This window comes from Dendropsophus ebraccatus, chromosome 1, assembly GCF_027789765.1.
Source record: "Dendropsophus ebraccatus isolate aDenEbr1 chromosome 1, aDenEbr1.pat, whole genome shotgun sequence".
In the NCBI taxonomy this organism is placed as follows: domain Eukaryota; kingdom Metazoa; phylum Chordata; class Amphibia; order Anura; family Hylidae; genus Dendropsophus; species Dendropsophus ebraccatus.
In genome coordinates, this window is record NC_091454.1 from 52,146,058 (window position 1) to 52,169,355 (window position 23,298).

Sequence of the window (23,298 nt, forward strand, 5' to 3'; positions counted from 1 at the left end):
AGTTTTAATTGCACAATATTTATCACATCATCTCGTGATGCATGATGAAATTGTACAGTTTTTATAATGTACTTTACTGACATTTGGTTTGTATGCCACCCATTGAATGGAGTGCAGTTGTGCAAAAATGTGGGTAAAAAGCCGCTAAACTTAAAGGGGTTTTCCAGGCAAAATTATTTGATAAGCTATCCACAAGATGGGTTTAATGGGAAATATGGTCTAACAGTCTCCTGGCTCCAACTGGACATTATGGTTTTGGACCATTAGGAGCATGATACATGTTGTTGTGCATTGGCAGTTATAACTTGGTCGAGAGCTGTCAGAAATTTCTGTGAGTGTTTAAACTTTGGAATTGATATCTGTGGATACTGGACAGATGGTCCCTAGACACGACGAGACAGACTGACTTATAGCTTGTCTATATGACCTCACGTTGTTTGGAGAATCTTTTATTGTTAATATTTGGTACATGATGTACTTTTAACGCATACCGATTAAACTTGTAGTTTTTACTTTCAAAGCGTTTCCTTCAATATTCATTTCTATCCACAAGATACCCAGAACTCAAACAGCAATCTGCAATACACAGTGAGCAGAGTTTTTGTCTGCACATTGAGTAGTGGTGGCAACGTGTAACTAGGCTACTATTCACATGAATGGAGCTGCAATTACACATAGCAACCACTATACAACAAATGAAGACAAACAAGGGGGTTACAGTACATCAGTATATCAGTATAACAGTTACAGTATATCAGTTACAGTATATCATGAGGATTGCTCATCAGTAAATTTTACCTACAATACCCCCTGCCTTAGTATAGGTGCAAATATAACTAAAACACAGAAAAGTCATACATTTTAGCATAATGAATCTGGCAGAAAAAGTTTTTTCTCCTAACAGAAAACTTGCATGTAAGCCTTGATTCCACTCAGTGATTTATTTCAGTTTTTAGTTATTTGATTAGATTCCCAGTGGCTTAGAAAGTCAGTCATAGAGATGAGCGAACCTCAAGCATAAGGTTAAAAGTGATCAGAAGCTTACTAGTGGGACTAAAAAAATAGTGTACAAAAAAAGGGGGGGTGTTCTTAGATAAGACCCCCAATAAACATTTAAATCATTCCCTTTTCCAATTTCTTAAATAAATCTAAACTGCTAAAAATGTTGACTTATTTGGTATTGCTGTGTGCAGAATTTTCAAACTAGTAAAATGTGATGTAATTAAGCATACAAGGGGAATGTAGGAAACAAACAGACAAAAAAATTAATAAATTATGCCTTAAATGTTCCATTCAATCCAAAATAGTACCAATAAAAACAACAGCAACAGCTCCCTAGATGAGTTGAGTAGAGCGTATGGTGATGGACATTTTTTTTTCCCAATTCCTAAAAGTAGCAACACAAAACAAAAATTATACAAATTTGGTATTATTTTAACTAGAGATGAGAAAAGTGAATCTGGCAGTCAATTAGCTTTATTGTGCGAAGCAAATTCACAGTGATTTGTTACCACATTTGCTAAACATGGCGCCGCAATGGCGCCCGCACATATTAGCTTACAGTACTGTCACTCAGCAGGAGTAAGAGATTCTCCATAATTCCTTGCGCCCATCAAATCACCTTCAAGCCCCTCTGTAATGTCAGCACCTCCCACTGACCTTCTGTATAGGGTGATTATTTCCTGGAGGTGGGCAGTCGACTGTGTATAGTGGAGAGTAGGTTGCAGCTTGCAGTTAAAGCAGAGCAGGGAGAGCAATAGCGAGATATAGGGACAGAGATGAGAAGGTAGGTGGTTGGATTGTGGGTTGATTTTGAGTAGATTGCAGGTGCTTTTTTGTGGGAGCCTTGCAGCCAGTGTCCAGTATACAAAGTAACTGGGTGCTTGTTGTCACTGGGTGTACATAAAAGGTTACTGGGTACAGATTAAGCAAGGTTTTTGAACACTTTTTTTTTTTTTTTAAAGAGAATACAGTACTGTGGGAATTTTTTTTTCAACTTAAGGTTGTTGGAAACTTTGCCACTCTTTTATTTAATATTATCAATTTAAAGCTTTTTTTTTAATCTGGACTTTTCTCTATTCTATTCTCCATTACATGTTTTTTTCTTTTCTTGTATATTTTAGATTAAAAAGAGAAATCCCGCTACAGATAACACACTCAATTGTCTGTGCCAGGCCCCTCTTTTCATCAATGGGAATCAAAAGTGCTGCTGCTGCCACCTCACGGTGTCTGTTCTAGGTCCTTCAGGGTCAAAGAGAGTCAGAGTGCTGCCCCTGACACCTCACGGTGTCTGTGCTAGGGCCCTCGGGGTCGAAGTCAGAGTGCTGTCCCTGCCACCTCCCGGGTGTGTGTCCTAGACCCTTCAGGGTCAAAGAGAATCAGAGTTTTGCCGCTGCGACTAGTTCTATTCTGGATCATTCTAGGACCATTGCCCGTAATGGGGCTTCTGCTTTAGAAATGTTTTGATGCCCCTGATCCACCAATGTCCACTGAGGTTCTAGGAGAAAGTGTTATTTTATGTCACTTATTTACCAATGTCCACTGCTGTCCTGTAAGAAAACTGAAATTACTGTACCTCGCTCATCCACTAAGGTCTACTACTGTCCATGGCGGAAATTGAATGATTGACTGGCTGATTGAAATTTTTTGAAATTGTCATTTTCCAATTTCTGACACTGTTACAACTTCTGTTGCAAAAATCTGTACTCTGTAATAGTTCCTTTCTTGTAGCTTCTGTAGAAAACCTTATGATAAAAATTTTCAGCTGCTTGGCTCATCTCTAATTGTAACATCCATTGTATAATATATATACTATAGTATAGTTTAATATATATATATATTATATAGTTATAATATATATAACTATAGTATAGTTTGGTGCTAAGTAAAAGGCTTGCACTAGATTACTTAGGAGCCAATCATTTAGTTAAAGCACCCCTTGCCCTGCCAATAACTGCTATGGCTGCAGGAAGCATTCCACAAGAGGCCAATCATTCCCCCTAGGGCAGAGCGGGGGGAAATTGTTGCTGTAGGTCTAAGTGGTGCAGCCAGGTCAGTATATTTTTATTTTGTTTTGGTTTATTTTCCTACTAGGGAGTTACTTACAGGGAGGATGTCTGCATGAAGTGTGTTGCCTACTGGGGGATACCTACAGGGGATGCTTTCATGAAAGGGGGCTGCCAACTCTTGGATTATCTGCAGATGGAATGCCAACAGGAAGAAGCAGCTGCCTACTTGGAGATTACCTACAGGGGGATACCTGCATGGAGGGGTGATGCCTAGTGAGGGATTACATGCAGGGTGATGCCTACATAGTGAAGGGTCTGCCTTCCCCAGTGATATTATGTCCTAGGGGCCTACCTACAGTTCAGAAAGTTCAAAGCGCGTCTAACTACTAAATGGGAGAACAGAGGGGACCTAACAACTATATGGGGGCACCTAGGGAGCCTTACTACAATATGGATGCAAAAAGGTGAGTCAAATACTATGTGGCGCACAGAGAGGGCTTGACTACTATTTGAGAATAACAAGGGCCCCTAATACTATATAGAAGCACAGAGGGGGCCTGATTTATATATGGGAGCATTGAGGGGCTTTAATACTATATGGAGGCACAAAGAGGACCTACTTCCTACACATGCTGGAATCTAAAATGTTTCTCTGGCAGATTCTGAAGTGCAGAGTAACGGCTTGGGCCAATGTAAGCGACTACACTTAGAGAAAACATCACCTGTGAGTCACTGGAAGTCAAAGTAAATACAGGTAAGAATAGGTGCTTCATTTGCCACCAAAACAGTTCCGACTAGCTGAGGCATGATCTCCTCAATATCTTCCAAAAATTCAAGAGAATGTTTTCTATATGTATAAAAAAAAAACCAGAAAAATGTATATAAAAGCACAAATTTACTAGTCCATTTTTGGCTGGTATCTGTTTGACATTTTAACTTATCAGCTGTATTTTTATACAATTTATACACCTTGCAAAATACTGTTTTGTCAAAATGTTTTATCAAAACACTTTATTTTAGGAAGACTTTTCACTAACAGATTATCAAAGAAAATAGCTATAATCAACCTAAAATCACTATCTTCAAAGAAAAATGTTAGGTTTGGACTACTACTGGATGGATTACAATGGAGGATGAGCAGAGAATTCAGAACTCTGACATGCTCCAAAGTGCATTCAATAGAATACGTAGATTAATCTATTTCAGTGATTGAACCAAATAATGGTAACACATTGAATAAATATTAGACTTGTAATTATGATGAACAATTTTGTAATTTAAATTATATTATATTTACTATTACACGCACAGACAGCAGCTGAAAGAAGCCGGTACGGGGCTGCAGGGAGCTGATATGCTCGGATGATCCTTAGATTGTCTGGGTGACCCATTTAAAAGAGCGGCGGTCTGCTGCCACGCCTACTTTTACACCTACGTTTACCTCGCTGTCATTATCGTTTTTATTGAAAATGTTGAAAGGCAATGATCAGTGACATTGTGCATGTTAACTGATCATTGCCTTTTAACATGACCTATTACACCAAAACGATTATCAGCTGGAATGGCCAGTAATCGGCCAAGTACAGCCGATAATCACTTGGTGTCATAGGAAATGTCACAGGCCCTATTTGCAAGAATTAAAATAAATTTTTGTTGCTCATGTGGCAGCCACCATTATGTTAAGTGATACACACGCATAATGTAATACTATTGCAAACAGAAGAGGTACAAAATAACAAATAATAAAACAGTTATTATCCACACTTGTTATTATCTATTCAGTCTCCTTTCCAGTCTCGTTTTGAGCTGTTGCTTTCCGCTGAACTTCTTTGTGTAAGCTTTTGTCTCTGCCTCCCCCACACCCTTCTGAGTCAGCTGATGTAAACAAGTCCCTATCTGCAGCTCCATAATGCCAAGATCATAAATCACAGTGAGTTCATCAGCAACTTGACCTCAGATTAACCCTCCCATCATTACAAAGAAGCTATAAAGTTGAAGATAAAGCCTGCAAAGGACTTGTTAACATCAGCCATCTCGGAAGGGAGGGGGGAGGAAGAAGAGAAAAGCTTATACAGATTTTTGTATCTTTAGCAGAAAGCAGCAGCTCAAAACTGGGAGAAGTTACAAAGTTTTGTTTGAGCGGAATACCCCTTTAACCCATTTTTTTTACGGACACAATCTGTTGATCTGTTTTTTTTACGGACACAAAAACGTAGCTGACACTACTTCTCTCTCCGTTAAAAAAACAGATCCACTTTGGTCTGTTTTTTTTGTTTTTTTTTACAATGGAAGTTAATGGAAAAACGGATCAAAACAGATGCACACAAATGCATCCATTTTTTTTTCATCAGTTTTTTGCAAAAGACGGATAAAAAAAAAAACGGACTGCAAAAACGCAGTGTGAACCTAGCCTAAGAGATATAAAATGAACTTACAGACAAAAGACAAAGCAATCACTTTCAGGCTGTGTTTACAAACATTAAATTAAAAGGGTTGTTTGGCATTCATCATTTTTTAACATAATGCTGCTGGTACATATAACACGATAAACATTCTATGCTTACCTCTCCGCCCTCTCCTCACTGTTGTTGGTGTCCAAGGCTGACTGCGGAGCCTCCACTTCCGAGATGAACCCAATCACGAACTGAGACGGCACCGCCACATGGCCATTAATTGGCTGAGTGGGCTGTCACTCCCAAGACGAGTTTGTCTCAGAAGTGAAGGCTCTGTAGTAAGCGGGGCACATCAGCAACACCAGAGAAGGACACAGAGGGAGCAAGGAGAGGTAAGCATAGGATGTTTAATGTGTTATATGCCCCAGCAGCAATATATTAAAAAAGGCTGACTTCCGGACAACCACTTTAAAACCAAAATACGGCCATAAAAAGCAATGTGAGAATAGGTGATTTTTTTTTTATAATTATTATTGTTATTATTATTATAAACAGGTTGGAAATAATGAGCACATTTATTATTTTCTGCCCATATTCAATTACAGCCGTTTTCCTCTACAGTTTGTCAATTGACAGTTAATTCCTATAAACTTCAATAGAGCACATTATTACAATGAGAATAAAACTATACTTTACACTTAAAATTACGGCTGCATTTAGCTTTTATTTTAGGCTATGTTCACACAACGTGAACACCCGACCGTTCTGTGACTTAAGTACCGGCCGGGTGATCTTTCCGGCCACGGAGCTCTGATGCAGGCGCATCAGCGCGCGCCCGCATCAGAGCTTCCCATAGTGCACAGTGAAGTGAGTGCCCGTAGCCGCTTGCTTCACTGTGTGAACTGACAGGTCTTTCTGCGGCCGGAATTTACTGAATTCGGGCCGCAGAAAACTGACATGTCAGTTTTTTCCGGCGCCGCATGGGATCACGGCCGGAGAGCATAAGGCTATGTTCCACCCCTCAAAACTACGGCCGTAGTTCTACTCCAAGAACTACGGCCGTAGTTTTACATAATGTGAACATAGCCTTACTGTGTATCTACATAAGCTGACAGTGTAAAAAAAATTAAAATGCCACAAATCCAAATATTATGTGAATATTTTCCATCTGCGCTACTTTTGCCAGAGACATGGAGAGAAGGAAGGGCAGTGGGTGCAACCTCACACAGAGAGGGTGTGGCCTCTGCGTGCGCCGTATTAACAACAATTTACGCTGGCTCATCAGGGGTAAATTGTTACTAAAATATACACCAGCTGTACACTCAGGTGCACATTGATGTATGTAGAGTGTGCTGATGGGTCTAGTTAAATTACCCCATACTTTAACCCCTTTCCATCAGTAACATGTATATATACATTCCTACTGCACATACCCTGTCTGCCACTGACTGATCGGGACCCCCGCGTCCTGATCGCTTGTGCCGAAAGGCGGGGGTAAGTCTCTTACCCTCGTCCTGTCGGATCGGCGATCCATGTATAGAGTCTGCTCTCAGGCAGGCTCTATACATAGATCGCCCATAACACTCATCTTTCCTATGCTATGGTACAGCATAGAAGAGTACATTCAATATATTGATTGCATGTTTCACAGTAATAAAAAGTGTAAAAAAAAAAAAAAAAAAGTGTAATGAAAAAAGTTTTTAAAAGTATTTAAAAACCCTTATAAACCCCCCTCCCCCCTTGTCCATTATAAAAATAAAAATAAGGGTAGGGGAGGTGGAGGGGGTGGGGGAGGGGGATGGGGTTAAAAGGAGGTAAAAGGAGAAAGGAGAGGGGTGGTAAGTAGGCACTTAGTCCGGCCCATTCAGAGACCAATGAGTATCCGATGGTGTAACAAAGAGAATTAAACAGAGTTCCATGTAGTGAGGAGACGTTGGCCCTCTTCCGGGCTGGTGATGTGGTGTTGCTTATCCTGGTATGTGACCAGCAGCTGGGCTGAATTTATCCTCCTGTATGAGATTCCTTTCTCCCTCAGAGTTCTCGTGACACAGGAAAAAGCGTGGCGTTTTTGTAAAGTCACTGGAGATAAGTCTGTGAATATTGTGACTCCGCTGTACTCCTGTGGGAAAATCATTCTGTCCCTCACCTTTGCCAGAAATTTCGATTTCACATGCACATAATGGAGCCGGACCACTACATCTCTCGGAACATTGGAAGGGAGATGCTCTGGTCTTGGAAGTCGCTTCACCCAGTCAATAAGCAGGTCTTGAGGCGAGCAATCTGGGAGCATACTACCCAGGAGTTTCTGCGTGTAAGTTGGCAGCTCGGAAAGAGCAACAGCTTCAGGCACTCCCCGGAGTTTAATATTGTTGCGCCTTTGAACATCATCCAAGGCCATATGTTTATCACGTAACAGCTGAAGCTCTCCTTCTAGTTTCCCACAAGTAGCTGTTAAGGAATTGTGCGCTCCAATGACCTCACTGAGTTTTAGTTCAGCTAACAATGCTCTGTCCTCCACTGCTCTCACCAGGGAGGAGAGAGAGGCAAAAATGTGGTCTATTTTATTCAACAGAGTGTCTCTCAAAGTCACAATCATGTCTTTCACCGCAGTGACAGACAGTTGAGCAGTGTACCTGAGAAGGTAATCCAGTCGCTTGGCAGGATCCCCGTGTATATCATCCAGAAATGAGGGAGATGAGGCATGAGGTGTAGGGTCTTTCGGCACTTGAGATTCCGGGTGTTGCGGAGATGTCGAGGGAGTAGCGCATGCTGGAGAGTAGGAAAGCACTGAGCTATCATTGTTGCCCAGGAGGAGGCAGGAGGGAATACTTGTAAACGGCACAGCTAAAGGAGAAAGGACACTGGAGACTGGAGTAGAATGAGACACTGAGTTGTTCCGAAGTGTTGGTGCATCAACGGGGATGTTGCACGGCAGTACATTGCAATCAGCATCTGGAGTAAGAGTCTCCGTAGTGAACAATTCAGGAAGGCATAGATCCGAGCACGATCTAGAGTTCGCTGGTTGGTCTGCTTTACCAGCTAGTCGCCTTTCATTAGCTTCAATAACTCTGAGCTTTCTCCGTCTCCGTTTCTCTACTTTAGTAGGTGACAGCTTAGCCAGGCTCACCTCCTGTTGTAGATCTTTATGTTCGGATGCAGGGGGGTCCCACCGCATCAGCCATAATAGCGTTGAGGAGTGAGCTCGGAAGGGAGTCGGCGCCATCTTGGAATGCCGGCGCTGCAGATACCGAGGCCCGTTTCTTCTTTCGAGCGGCCGCTGAAGCTGTTTTGGAAGTGTGCCGCATCTCAATGTGTTCAGGAAGAGTTCCAAGAGTCTCCAGGTGAGAAGGTTGCTGAATATAGATTGCAGGATTCGCTTAAATACAGCTATAGAGCGGAGCTCTGCTACAGCACGTCCGGTCTCTTCAGACGCAGGCCACGCCCCCTCATTAACCCCTTAAACACCACGATCTATAGCGATCGTGGCATTTAAGGTACGCAGTGACAGAATAAGCATCTGCCACTGAGTGATCGGGATTGCTGATTTTAATAAATTATATATCAGAAAAAAGTTATGAAAAGTGATTAACATTTTTCTGGTAAACTAATATGATATTAATTAAAACTAGAGATCATGGCACAAAAAATGACACCCCAACCAGCCCTGTAGGTGGAAAAATAAAAGGTCTATGGCTCGTAGAAGGGGGGGAGGAACATTGCATTAATCTGACCTGGACTTTTGTGCATCAAAGGGCTCTGTCTTGAAGGGGTTAACCCCTAGACGACCCAGGGCGTATAGTTACGCCATGGAAGTCTGTCCCCAGACGACCTAGGGCGTAACTGTACGCCCTGGGTGTTTCTCCCGCTATGAAGCGTGCTCCGGAGCGGAGCGCGCTTCATAGCAGGTGGGGGCCGGCTGCAATCAGCAGTCGAGACCCCACCGGTAATGACACGCTGCAGCGATCGCGCTGCCGCGTGTCATTAACTCCTTAAACGCTGCAATCGCAGTGTGGTAAAACGGGCCACCAGAGGTCTCTCACCTGCCTCCGTGCGGTCCGATCGGCGATCTGCTACACTGAGCCTGCACAGGCAGGCTCAATGAGCAGATCGTTGATAACACTGATCAATGCTATGCCTATGGCATAGCATTCATCAGTGTAAAAATCCAAGTACTGGATGTAAAAGTCCCCCAAAGGGACTTCAAATGTGTAAAAAAAAAAAAAGTTAAAAACACTAACACACTACCCCAAAACCCCTCCCCCAATAAAAGTTGAAATCACCCCCCTTTCCTATTATATAAATAAAACATATAAAAATAAATAAACAAATAAACATATAATATACCGTAGCGTGCGTAATTGTCCTATCTATTAAAATATAACAAGCGTCATTGCGAACGGTAAACGGCGTGCACGAAAAGAGGGAAAAAAGTGCGCGGATTACCGATTTTATGTTACATTATATATAAAAAAAATGTTATAAAAAGTGATCAAAACGTCCGATCTTCACAAATATGGTATTAATAAAAACTAGAGATCATGGCGGAAAAAATGACACCCCATACAGCCTCATAGGTGAAAAAACAAAACCGTTATAAGCGTCACAATAGGCCCATTTTATTTATAATTAATTGCCAAAAAAAAGGATTTCATTTTAAAAAAATATATAACATTAGAGAATCTGTGTAAACCTGCATATGGTTGTGTTCGGACTGACCTATAGAGTAATAGTATCATGTCTCTTTTACCATATAGTGCATTACGTAGACACAGGAACCCCCCAAACGTTACCATATTGCATTCTTTTTTGCGATTTCACCAATTTATATCTTCATAAATAATATATTTGGAATTCCATCATACATGTTATGGTAGAATGAAAGACGCCATTACAAAGTACAACTATTCCTGTAACAAATAAGCCCTTACATGGCCTTGTAGATAAAAAACTAAAAGTGCTAGAGCTCTTAGAAGGGGAGGAGGGAAAAACGGAAACACTAAGATCAAAATTTGCGCGGTCCACTGGGTCATTTTGGGCCTGGTCCTCAAAGGTTTAAATAGCCTCTGAATATTTATATTTTGAGAAGATGTGGGAAACAAACACAATCATTAAGACATATAGCCAAAGCTTGCACATGGCCACAATTTAAAAAGATGTTAAACATTCCATGATTAAGGGGAATTGTGATGATTTTCCAACTAATTAGTTGCTCCTATTAAAAAGAACAAGATAATTGATTTTAGAGTACACTACCCCTTTTTTATGTTCTAATTATATTGTATATCAAGACTAATTAAATAGCATAATTCTATCTCATTCTTATTACAGAATGGAATAGATTTGGGTGGTGCTTTTAATGAAACCAGCTATACAAATTCAAAATGTGAGGATAATTTAATTTGTAAAATAATGGACATTTTATACATTTAGCATTGGGGCCTCTATATGTTTGTAATTTTCAGTATGTGTAAATGACAGCCAAATAAATGTGATTATCATTATAGAGCGAGATGTAATATTGAACGAGTATGCTTGATCCAGTATGGTTCCCAATTGGGCTCAATGCTTGACTGAGCACCTCAAGCTTCTAGTGCTCAGTATTCAAAAATCTTAATTGGCATATGTATATGTATTCATTCCCTTTACTATAAAGCCCCTAAATAAGTTCCTTCAGAGGTCATATGCTCAATTAAATGAAGTCATTTGGGCAATATAGGTGTCACATGATCTGTAAGTATGTGTAAACACCTTTTCTGAAAGGCCCCAGAGGCTGAAACACAATTAAGCAAAAGGCGCCACTAACCAAACACCACCATGAAGACCATGAAGATCACTGGTCAGGGATAAAGTTGTTGGGAAGTACAAGTCAGGGTTGGGATATATAAAAAATAGAAAGAAATGGCATTAAACTTACCAAGAGAGTGCTGCCCACCAAAGCTCTCAGACTGGGCAAGGAGAGACAGAGAGTGAAAGGTAACGCTGAAGGAGCTGAGGAGTTCCCAGGAAAGCCCCTTGCTTACTGCTGAAGAGGTTTTAGGGTCCTATTCCACGGGCCGACCAGGGCCCGATCAACGATGTAAACGCTCTGCTAGATGATCTGCGACCGATGATTTTAGGTTTGAACCTAAATGAACAATCAGCCGATGACACAATCATCGGATGATCGTTCTCTTTATTCCACAGAGCGATAATCGGCCGAATCGGCCCGATTCGGCGGATTATAGCCCAGTGGAATAGGACCCTGAGTCTGTGAAGTCTTATCCCATCTGATAAAAGTTGCTTTGTGACAAAAGATTGGCCCTGTTTGGGTCTAAAGATAGACATTTCAATCAAAGCCAAGTGGGGTGAGGAGAACCACCAGGAACCACCTCTGCAACTCAGCATGCAAGTAGTGATAGATTTAAATAGAGGTTTTGTTAATTGTACTTGAAATAATGTAATGCTTTTTGCTGGATCATCTCTTTTACATCATGATTAGGCATTTTTTTCTTTGATTACACACACACACACACACACACAAATGAACTTCACTCACAGTGGCCCCGTTCTCTGACACAGGCGTGTCACAGAACACCCCCTGTCATGTATAGTGTGAACCCGGCCTAAAACCGCTTAGACACAAACTGTGCTTGGAAAATAAATAAATAAATTATATATATATTATTATATATATATATATATATATATATATATATATATATATATATATTTATTTATTTTATACTTTTATAATGTTCTTAATTTGTTTAGTTTTAAACTGACTGAGTACATTATACATGTTTTAAACTTGAACATACTTATTACAATATAGTTTATTTATTTTATATATAAATATATGCATACATGCAAAAGAAACTCGGCTTTAGAGATTAATAGATCTAAATGTAGGTATTTAATTATAGAACATTACAGGATTATTTAGGAACTCAGCTTTACCTTGCATATAGAAATGACATTCTCTGTAATCCTTAGCTAGGAATATGATGACATAACTTACTGCACCGGCAGTGGACTACAAAAGCAGACATCTGTTGTAGCTGTACATTGTTACACAGAATCTAAAATCATTTTGCCAAGCAAGAAGCTGTTTCAACAATGTTATTTATGATGCCCATGCTGTCATTCCTCAGGATTACCTTGGAGAAGAGTGTCAGCAGGGGATGCACTCTGTAAACCTCTTACATAGATGTTTTTGGTCTGTAGGTCTTTGTTGAATTTGAAAAGAGAAATCACTGGTTGAAGCCATCAGATTTATGACACTTCCCAGGAACCAGAAGAAATATACGAAAATATCCACACTAAACCTTTACTTTATAAATAGAGAATGCATCAGAAAGAGGGGTAGATTAGTGGATTTATCAGAGTAGTGACAGTTTTCTATACTTCAGAAGTGGCAAGATGGAATGGATTTTTGTAAGGGATTATTTTAGTAAAAAAAAAGAACTGCATTCATATTTTATTTGAGGTACAAATATTTCTGAAATATTTGCAAAATTTCATGATTTTGGGAGAAATAAAAAAAAACTAAACAAAAAAAAATACAAAATAAAATGATTAAAATCTATGTAAAATGAACCAGAGATGGTAATGTAAGATATTTGGTTTTGCCATGATCTATATTACTTGTATCAAATGTACGGTGAATTTATTATAGAATGTCTGCTGTCTGCTGATATTATGTGAATATTTTTCCCATAAACATGCACACAGATAAGGCTTTGCACTGTAAGCTTCTCATTTTATATTCTATTTGATGGCTACATATTCATTTCATTCATCATTCGAAGACAGATAATCAGGAAGTCATTACCTTGCCAAGACTGGGCTTCTTATGAATGAGGTGTAATTCAGCACCTCAATATGCAAATATTACAGATAATAAAGTTTAAAATTGTTTGCAGTATTGGACTTGTCCTTTTACTGCATTGTGGTGTCAGATTCAATTAGTGTCAGAAATAGGAAAAGCCTGTTTTGAAGGTCACTTTTTGAAATGTATTTTGGAAGATGTTCTGCACACTGGGAATTAACCAAGATCTTGATTTTAATCTACATTAAAATAAAGATGATATTAATTAGATTGTTGAATATGACAGCCGTAATCTACTCATCTCAAAAATGGCAGCTTATTAAGAATTTTTATTTAATAAACAAAATGCTTCCTACTAACATTTTTAGTTAAGTTTAGTAACTATTACCACCTTCATTTCATTTATATGCTTTAAATTTATATATATATATATATATATATATATATATATATATATATATATATATATAGTAACCCATGTCCATGAAACATGTTGCATTGAAAATCGTTACAGTGATAGTCAATAATTATTGAATAAATAACATGACTTTTTAAGAGCAGGGGAGTTCAAAAAAGAGTTCATAAGATAATTAATACATTATGGGGGAGATTTATGAAATATACACCTGGTGTAAACTGTCCACAGCAACCAATCACAGCTCCTCTTTTATTCTACCAGAGCTAAAAGCTGAGCTGTGATTGGTTGCTGTGGGCAGTTTACACCAGGTGTATATTTACACTCTTTCATAAATCTCCCTCTATATGTTGACATTAGTTACTTTAATATGTGAAAAGATGTCTAATATTTGTTGATACGGCCGTCTATAAGGATTAAGATGATCATAGATGGCCATCATAAGCAAATATCGGATGAAAAATCTTGTAGTGTGAACTTAGCCTCAAACTCCTAACTAGGTGGTATAAAACACTGCATTTATCAAAACAAATAGACAATGATGATTGCAGGAGATGTACTGCGCAACCAGACACTCTAGTATATGGATTGCCTGTCCACTTATCCAAAACTTTTGGCAATTAATATATATGCACTGGAGGTCAAACTGCCCTCCATCTATTTTGGAATGGATCCCTGAAGTACAGCAATTATCTAGATTGGAGGAATTTGGCAGATGGGAGACAGGCAAACATGATAAGTATCTGAAGATCTGGGAACCTTGGCACATATTCTACTAAAACTATCTTAAACTCTTTGACACCTCTTCGCTCCCTCAGTACATACCTAGATTAGAGGTGTGGTATTTTCTTCCTTTTCTTAAGTGTCACTGTTGACTTAATGACCTCCAAGTGGTCAAATTTAGGTTTCCAAGAAAAAAGCATGCAACTCCCATTGACTTCAATGGGTTTTGATATTTGAATTGTCAAGCGTTAGGCTATGTTCACACAACGTCAAAAATGGAGAAAAAACGTCCGATTTTGCTATTTAAAAAAATGTCAGTTTTTGCCGCGATTTAACTGACTGCAATGGCAATGCATTGAAGTCAATGGGAAGACGGACGTCCAATGCACACTATGCATTGAAAAACAGACATTTTTGCCACAGACGTTAAAATAATGAACATAAACATTATTTTCGGATGTCTTTTCCAAACAGCGGACGTTTTTTATTAGTAGTTCACACACAGTTCTTGTTTTGTAACCATTCTTTCTCCATTTTTACTTTTACACCCAAAGGGTTATTATTAATCCCAAACAAAAAAAATGTGCAAATATCAGTCATTACAGGGGAGGCAGGCTGCTAAAAACGTCCGTTATTTTAGACTCAAAATAACGGACGACATTTTAAACGGAGCTGAAAAAAATGTTGTGTGAACATAGCCTTATGGTGTATTCTAATCGAATTTTGAGCTTTAAAATATTTTACTACTAGCTTATTTCTAGTCCCTTGAGTTATTAAGTATGGCGTAGTACGGCGCTAAGAAATGATTCACAAAATAACACACATTACAAAGTTATACAACTTTGTAATGTATGTTATGTAGGTGAATCGCCCCCTTCTCCGTGTTCCCCCACCCCGCACGTGGACACGGAAGTGTAGTGTACCATACATACCTGACGCGTGTCGTCCCCATCCCCGATCTACTGTCAACTACGTAATCTTTGGGAGGCTGGCCGAATCACTGCAGCCGTCCCTGATGCCGGCCCCCCTCTGCCGCGTCATTGACAGAAGATCGGGGATGGGACGACGCGCGTCAGATATGTATGGTACACTACACTTCCGGGTCCATGTGCGGGGGTGGGGGAAAATGGGGAAGGGGGCGATTCACATACATAACATACATTACAAAGTTGTATAACTTTGTAATGTGTGTTATTTTGTGAATCATTTCTTAGCGCCACACTACCCCTTTAAATTATGAATTTATTTAAAAGCATTTTTTAAAGCATTTCTCAAATAATAGTTCATATTTTACTACTACTAAGTAACAATAATTTTTAGTCCTACATATATACTAAACATGTGTTTTTGTATACATGTATTTTATTATTGATTCATTCCAAATATCAATGGAATATACAATGATTAAATCTATCTATCTATCTATCTATCTATCTTTCTATCTATCTATCTATCTATCTACACTAGATTAACTCTGAGAAAACACATTTAAATGGATAGGTGTTTTCAAGTTTTTAGGCTATGTTCACACAATGTAAAACTACGTCCGTAGTTCTCGCCGCAGAACTACGGCTGTAGTTTTGTGTTGTGGAACAATGCCTTATTTGCAATGGGATCCCGTCCGGAGCATACACACATCGTATACGCTCCGTCCGGTATCCCATACGGCACCGGAAAAAAACTGACAGGTCAGTTTCCTACGGCCGGAATTCAGTGAATTCCGGCCGCAGAAAGCCCTGTCAGTGCACACAGTGAAGCGAGCGGCTCCGGCCGCTCGCTTCACTGTGCGCTATGGGATGCTCTGATGCGGGCGCACGCTGATGCGCCCGCATCAGAGCTCCGCGGTCAGATGGATCATCTGGACGGTACTTTAGTACCAGCCGCAATGATCCGGGCACAGACCAGCCGTTCCGGGTATAAAGTGTCAGTGTGTTAATTAGATTTATTCTAAGGTGCCCAGGAGGCCAATCTATGCCCTTGTTTTTTTTTGTTTAAGGGGAAATCGGCAGTAGCCCTATATGTCCCTCTATACCGGACAGTTCTGCACTGTTTATGTAAATTGTAGCTTATGCACATAAGAAATAAACTAAAAACTTCAAACATCCGTCCTGTATATCTATAGTGTATAGTTGGTGTGTGTGTGTGTGTGGGGGGGGGGCTGTATACCTGTACTGTATAGTTGGGAGTCCTGTATACCTGTAATATATAGTTGGTGAAGGTGCTGTTTGTCTGTAATGTATAGTTGGTGGAGGTCTGCTATACCTGTAGTTTATAGTTTTAGGGTCCTGGATACCTGTAGTGTATATTTGGTGGAGGTCTTGTATACCTCTAGTATATAGTTCGGGGGTCCTGTATACCTGTAGTGTATAGTTTGGGGGTCCTGTTTACCTGTAGTTTAAAGTTGGTAGAGGTCTTTTATACTTGTAGTGTAAAGTTTGGAGGTCCTGTATATCTGTAGTAAAAAGTTGGTGGGGGTCCTGTATACCTATAGTATGTAGTTGGTGGAGTTCCTGTATACCTGTATTGTATACATATATTGTATACCTATAGTTGTATACTTGTACTGTATAGTTTTTGGGGTCCTGTATACCTGTATTGTATAGATTTGGGTTCCTGTATACCTGTAGTATACAGTTTATGGGGTCCTGTATACCTGTAGTGTATAGTTTTGGGGTCCTGTATACCTGTAGTGTTCTGTAGTATATAGTTCACTGTATACCTGTACTGTATAGTTTGAGGGTCCTGTATTCTTGTAGTATAGAGTTGGTGGAGGTGCTGTATACCTATAGTATAGAGTTGGTGGAGGTCCTGTATACCTGTAATGCATAGTTGGGGGTCCTCTATACCTATAGTATGTAGTTGGTGGAATTCCTGTATACCTGTATTGTATAGTTTTGGGTCCTGTATACCTGTAGTATAGAGTTGGTGTGGATGCTGTATACCTGTAGTATAGAGTTGGTGGAGGTCCTGTATACCTGTAGTGTATAGTTTTGGATGCCTCTATACCTGTAGTATACAGTTTGGGGTCCTGTATACCTGTAGTATATAGTCGGTGGAGGTCCTGTATACCTGTACTATAGAGTTGGTGGATGTCCTGTATACCTGTAGTGTATAGTTTGGGGTCTTGTATACCTGTAGTATATAGTTGTTGGAAATCTCGTGCACTTGTAGTGTATAGTTTTGGAGTCCTGTATACCTGTAGTGTCCTGTATACCTGCAGGGTCGTATTTACCATTAGGCACTCGTGATCTGCCTAGGGCAGCACCTTGTATGGGGGCAGCACCAGGGAGCAGGGGGAAGGAAACAACTTTTAATTTTTTTTATTGTTCTAGTCTTCCACCTCCTGTTCAGACCAGCCATAAAATGTAGTGTCTTTTCGAAGGGGGGTATGGTAGTATTGGTCAGGTCTGGTGTGGCAGTGTTATCCAGTCATGGTATGGTGGTATTGGTAAAGTCTGATATGGCAGTGTCATCCAGTCACAGTATGGCGGTATTGGTCAGGTCTGGTATAGCTGTGTTATCCATTGACAGTATGGCGGTATTGGTCAGGTCTGGTATGGCGGTGTTATCCAGTCAGCGTGGCCGCATTGGTCAGGTCTAGTATGGCAGTGTTATCCAATCACAGTGTGTCGATATTGGTCAGGTCTGGTAAGGCGGTGTTATTCAGCCACAGTATAGCGGTATTGGTCAGGTCTGGTATGGGGTGTTATCCAGTCACAGAATGGTGGTATTGGTCAGGTCTGGTATGGCAGTGTTATCCAATCACAGTGTGCCCGTATTGGTCAGTTCTGGTACGGCGATGTTATCCAGTCACAGTGTGGTGGTATTGGTCAGGTCTGGTTTGGCACGTTATCCAGTCACAGTATGGTGGTATTGGTGAGGTCTGGTATGGCAGTGTTATCCAGTCACAGTTGTCGGTATTGGTCAGGTCTGGTATAGCGGTGTTATCCAGTCACAGAGTGTCGGTATTGATCAGGTCTGGTATAGCGGTGTTATCCAGTCACAGTATGGTGGTATTGGTCAGGTCTGGTATGGCTGTGTAATATAGTCACAGTGTGTCTGTATTGGTCAGGTCTGGTATGGCAGTGTTATCCAGTCACATTATGGCCATATTGGTTAGGCCTGGTATGGCGGTGTTATCCAGTCACAGTGTGGTGCTATTGGTCAGGTCTGGTATGGCGGTGTTATCCAGTCACAGTGTGGCGCTATTGGTCAGGTCTGGTATGGCAGTGTTATCCAGTCTTGATATGTGGGTATTGGCCAGGTCTGGTGTGGCGGTGTTAGCCAGTCACAGTATGGTGGTATTGGTCAGGTCTGGTATGGCAGTGTTATCCAGCCACAGTATGGTAGTATTGGTCAGGTCTGGTATGGCGGTGCTATCCAGTCACAGTGTGGTGGTATTGGTCAGGTCTGGTATGGCAGTGTTATCCAGTCACAGTATGGTGGTATTGGTCAGGTCTGGTGTGGGTGGTGTTATACAGTCACAGTATGGCAGTATTGGTCGGGTCTGGTATCGCAGTGTTATCCAGTCACTTTATGGCAGTATTGGTCAGGTCTGGTGTGGCGGTGTTAAATGTGACCTCTGGAGCTATTACCTACCAATCTATCATGATGCTAATTAGTGAATGAAGATGGGGCGTCCTCAGGTTTAGCACTTAGGGCAGCAGTAGCTGGTAATACTGCCCTGTATACATGTACTGTATAGATAGAGCAGGGGATCTACCAGTTATTTCTGTGGAAGTTGTGAGGCAGCCACCTTAGCAACCACAGCTCCCTGTGAAAATCAAAGTAGTAATCCTATCGGTTGCTAAGGCTCCCAACTGCCGTTTACTACTGGGCAGAGTTGCAGCTAATTTTGTCCCCTGTGTGTGCAGTGTGGAGATTTTCCCACTCATTTCTATGGAGCGGTCTTCCGCATCCCCCTCCTCTTCTTTATATCTGGCAAGGACGGGACCTTTGGTCTAACCTTCCTGGGCACCCAATGTATCTGTGTGCCAAATTTGGGGTCAAACGGTTAAGAAGTTTGGAAGTCTATATGGGACAGATGGACAGACAGACTTTAATTTTCATGATATATATATATATATATATATATATATATATATATATACATATAGTATTGCATGGTTTTAAATTGTATTTTATATAGTAGTTTGTAGCAATAGAGCAAATTCCCAGCAGGCACCAACTGGGACAGGAAAGAACCTTCCGAACGAGCCTGGCGCAGGTATATTGAAATCCAGTATATCATACACCACCAAGGAGAATCTCCAAGCGGTATAATATCATAACAAGCGGTATTTATTAACAGATGCAATGCGTTATGGCTCACAAATAAGATAGAGCCTTCATGTGTATACAACAACACTGACACACTTAAAGGAGACCTGTCACCCCCCGTGCCGGGGTGACAGGCTCCAGACCCCCAGTTATATCCCCTTATACGTACTTCATCCCGCCAAGTCCCGCTGCCGGAGCTGGTCCCGGGACAGAGATATCCAGGTCAGAAGCCAGCGTGTGCGCTCTGGGGAGAGGTCCGGCGTCTATAGAGAATGAATGGAGCCGTGCTTCTGACCGGGATATCTCCGTCCCGGGACCAGCTCCGGCAGCGGGACTCGTATAAGAGGATCTAACTGGGGGTTGGGAGCCTGTCACCCCGGCACGGGGGGTGACAGGTCCTCTTTAAATATTTAACCACCATTAAGAAGTCAGTGTTGTTGTTGTTGTTGTATACACATGCCTGAGGAAGGCTCTATCTTATTTGTGAGCCGAAACGCGTTGCGTCTGTTAATAAATACCGCTTGTATTATACCGCTTGTAGATTCTCCTTAGTTGTGTATGATATACTGGATTTCCCTTACACCTGCGCCAGGCTCATTTGGAAGGTTCTTTCCTGTCCCAGTTGGTGGCGGCTGGGAGTTTGCTCTATTGCTACTGTCTTCACTTCCCGATTTATCCAGCTGAAGCCGGCTGCAGTGTTATATTGAGCCACTGATAGTGTTGTGCCTACGTATGCACAACCTGTACAGGTGAGCATACACTCTGTTCACCTACTCTGTTTATTTTGAGCTGACCTTAATTACTGCACTAGAAGGCGCCCCGCTTCTGTCTTTGTGTTTTTTCATAAAGTAATTTGCAAAGTGTTAGGCTTTGTTCACACAACGTCAAAAAAAGAGAAAAGGTGTCTGCTTTTTCTATTTAAAAAGAAGTCTGTTATTGTCACAATTTAATAAATTCGAATGCAATGCATTGAAGTCTATGGAATGACAGATGTCCAATGCACACAACGTATTAAATAACGGACGTTGTGCGCACAGATGTCAAAATACTGATCATGTCAATTCTTTTCAGACGTGTTTTGCAAACAGCAGACATTATTTTCTAGTTGATCACACACATTGTTTTTCTTTTTTCACCATCCTTTTACCGCTTTTACTATTAAATTCAATGCACTAGTTAAGCTAAATATACAGTGTTGTAAAATGCCTATAGCAACCAATCACAGCTTAGCTTTTAGCTCTAGTAAAATTCAAGAGGAGCTGTGATTGGTTGCTGTGAGCAGTTTACACCACTGTATATTTTACACCCTTTAATAAATCTGGGCCCATGTATTTATATTATTATTAGATGCACAGGAAGATAAGACAGGGAAAACGTGTTAAAAAATAAACTAAGTATTGTAGATTATGTACATATATTGCACATGGACACTATTGGGGAGATTTATCAACAGGGGATTTTTCTGTGTGTGGTCTATTTCTGCTATGGCAAGAATAGACTGTCTATTAGGCTGCATTCACACTACGTATATTTCAGTCAGTATATATATATATTTCAGTCAGCATATTTCAGTCAGTATTGCAACCAAAACCAGGAGTGGATTAAAAACCCATAAAGGCTCTGTTCACACAATGTTGAAATTAAGTGGATGGCCGCCATTTAATGGCAAATATTTGCTGTTATTTTAGAACAACGGCTGTTATATTGAAATAATGGCCGTTATTTACTGTTGGCAGCCATCCACTCAATTTCAACATTGTGAGAACAGATCCTTTCTGTGTTTTTAATCCACTCCTGGTTTTGGTTGCAATACTGACTGAAATATACGTAGTGTGAACGCAGCCTCAAAGTGCAATTTACTATCAGGGATAAGCCTGGTCTATTTTCTGTGGTGCTGATTTGTTTAGCTCAGAATTGTCTCTAAATGGTCTCAGAATTGTCTCTAAATAGTCTCATTGGCCCTGGTTTGCCTCCTAGGTAATGAGCATTTTCTTCTCCCTTTCTTTTTCAGATACCGGCATGTAGAGGATTACATCAGAATCGTTTGTACTACATCGATGACCAGCGGACTTTAATGTACAAAAAAATGGTCAACGAGGGGTGTTGTGGTTGAGTGAAAAAAAAAATTCTAGGTGTGTTGTATTTTCTTTCATTACTTTACAGACTTAGCAGTGGAAGCCGTCCATTACTAAGGAAGAAATCCATTACTAAATCGGGACTTAGTGTTAGCTGATATAAAATGGCTAACACTAACCCCCCCCCATTATTACCCCAATATCCAATGCCACTAGGGGTACTGGGAAGAGCTGGGTGCCAGTAGTCCCGGAGTGTCAAAATTGGTGCTCCTGGACTGGGCGGTAGCAGGCTAGTATTATTAGGCTGGGGGAAGGGGGCCAAAATAAATGGCCCTTCCCACACTGGTACTGCTAGGCTGTGGCCGTTTGGTTTTTAACCTGGCTAGTTATGGAAATAGGAGGGATGCTATGCATTTTTAAAAAAAGTAATACCAAGGTGGGAAGGGCAATGTATTTTGGCCCTCCCCAGCCTAATAATACTAGCCTGCTACTGCCCAGTCCAGGAGCACACATTTTGACACTCCGGGACTACTGGCACCTGGCTCTTCCCAGTACCCCTGGTGGCAGAGGGTACTGGGGTAATTATGGGGGATTAGTGTTAGTCATTTTATACCAGCTAATAGGGTTGAGCGAACTTTTGAAATGTTGGGTAAGATTCGATCCGAACCTAAAAGAAACCTTGCAATAACGGCTGAATAACTGCAGCTACAATAGTGGGAGTCTGATAGGGTATAAGTTTGTTAATTTTTAATAATTAGCCAAGGTGTAAGGGAAAAGATGGTTGAAAAGAGACTATTGGAGGAGGCGGCACCACTTAACTGCACCAAGCCCAGTATGGTTGAGAACAGACTATTTGAGGAGGAGGAGGCAGTACCTGATTGCACCCAGGCCAGTATGATTGCAAACAGACTATTCATGGAGGAGGATGTTCAGCCTTGGAGTGGTGGTCTGGGATTCCTCACTTTTAAGAACACGGAAGAGTGGGATGATGTCGTTGAAGCCTGCTTACAGAGTCGCATCCTCAAAAGGGATCAACAATTGGCACGACATGTTCGAAGAAACCTGTGCACTATGAGGTTTATTACATGTGCCATACAAAGTTTATGCTGCACTGCAGAGAAAAGGTTCCTCCCTTTGTGGGCTACAACACTTCCCACCGTTAGTTGACCTTGGCTCAGCCATTCATATATCTCCTACCTGATGATCCGTAGGAGCTCCTGCCCACTGTGGCTTCGTTCAACCAGGCTCACAAAATGGAGGACAGCCTGAGAGCGCCGGGCCTGAAATCGTTGGTAAGACACCGGAGCAGGTTGGACTGCAGTCAAAGCGGTGGATGGTTGAAAGCTGGTGGAGGCAGAACTTTTGCAGAACTGGCCCCCTAAAGCACCAGGGAAGTGACACTGGCAAGAATGGGCTAACTTTCTGGTGGTCTTCTGGGAGAATGTTGACCCAATGGGCAGACATGTGCTGTCCTTGCCCATAATTAAAGGACCAGACATCAGCACTGGGGTGCACGTGTCCAAGATACCCAATGAGTCGCCAACATTTTTCTACACAACTGTGCAGTGATGGGACAACCAATGGGACAGCTGATGGG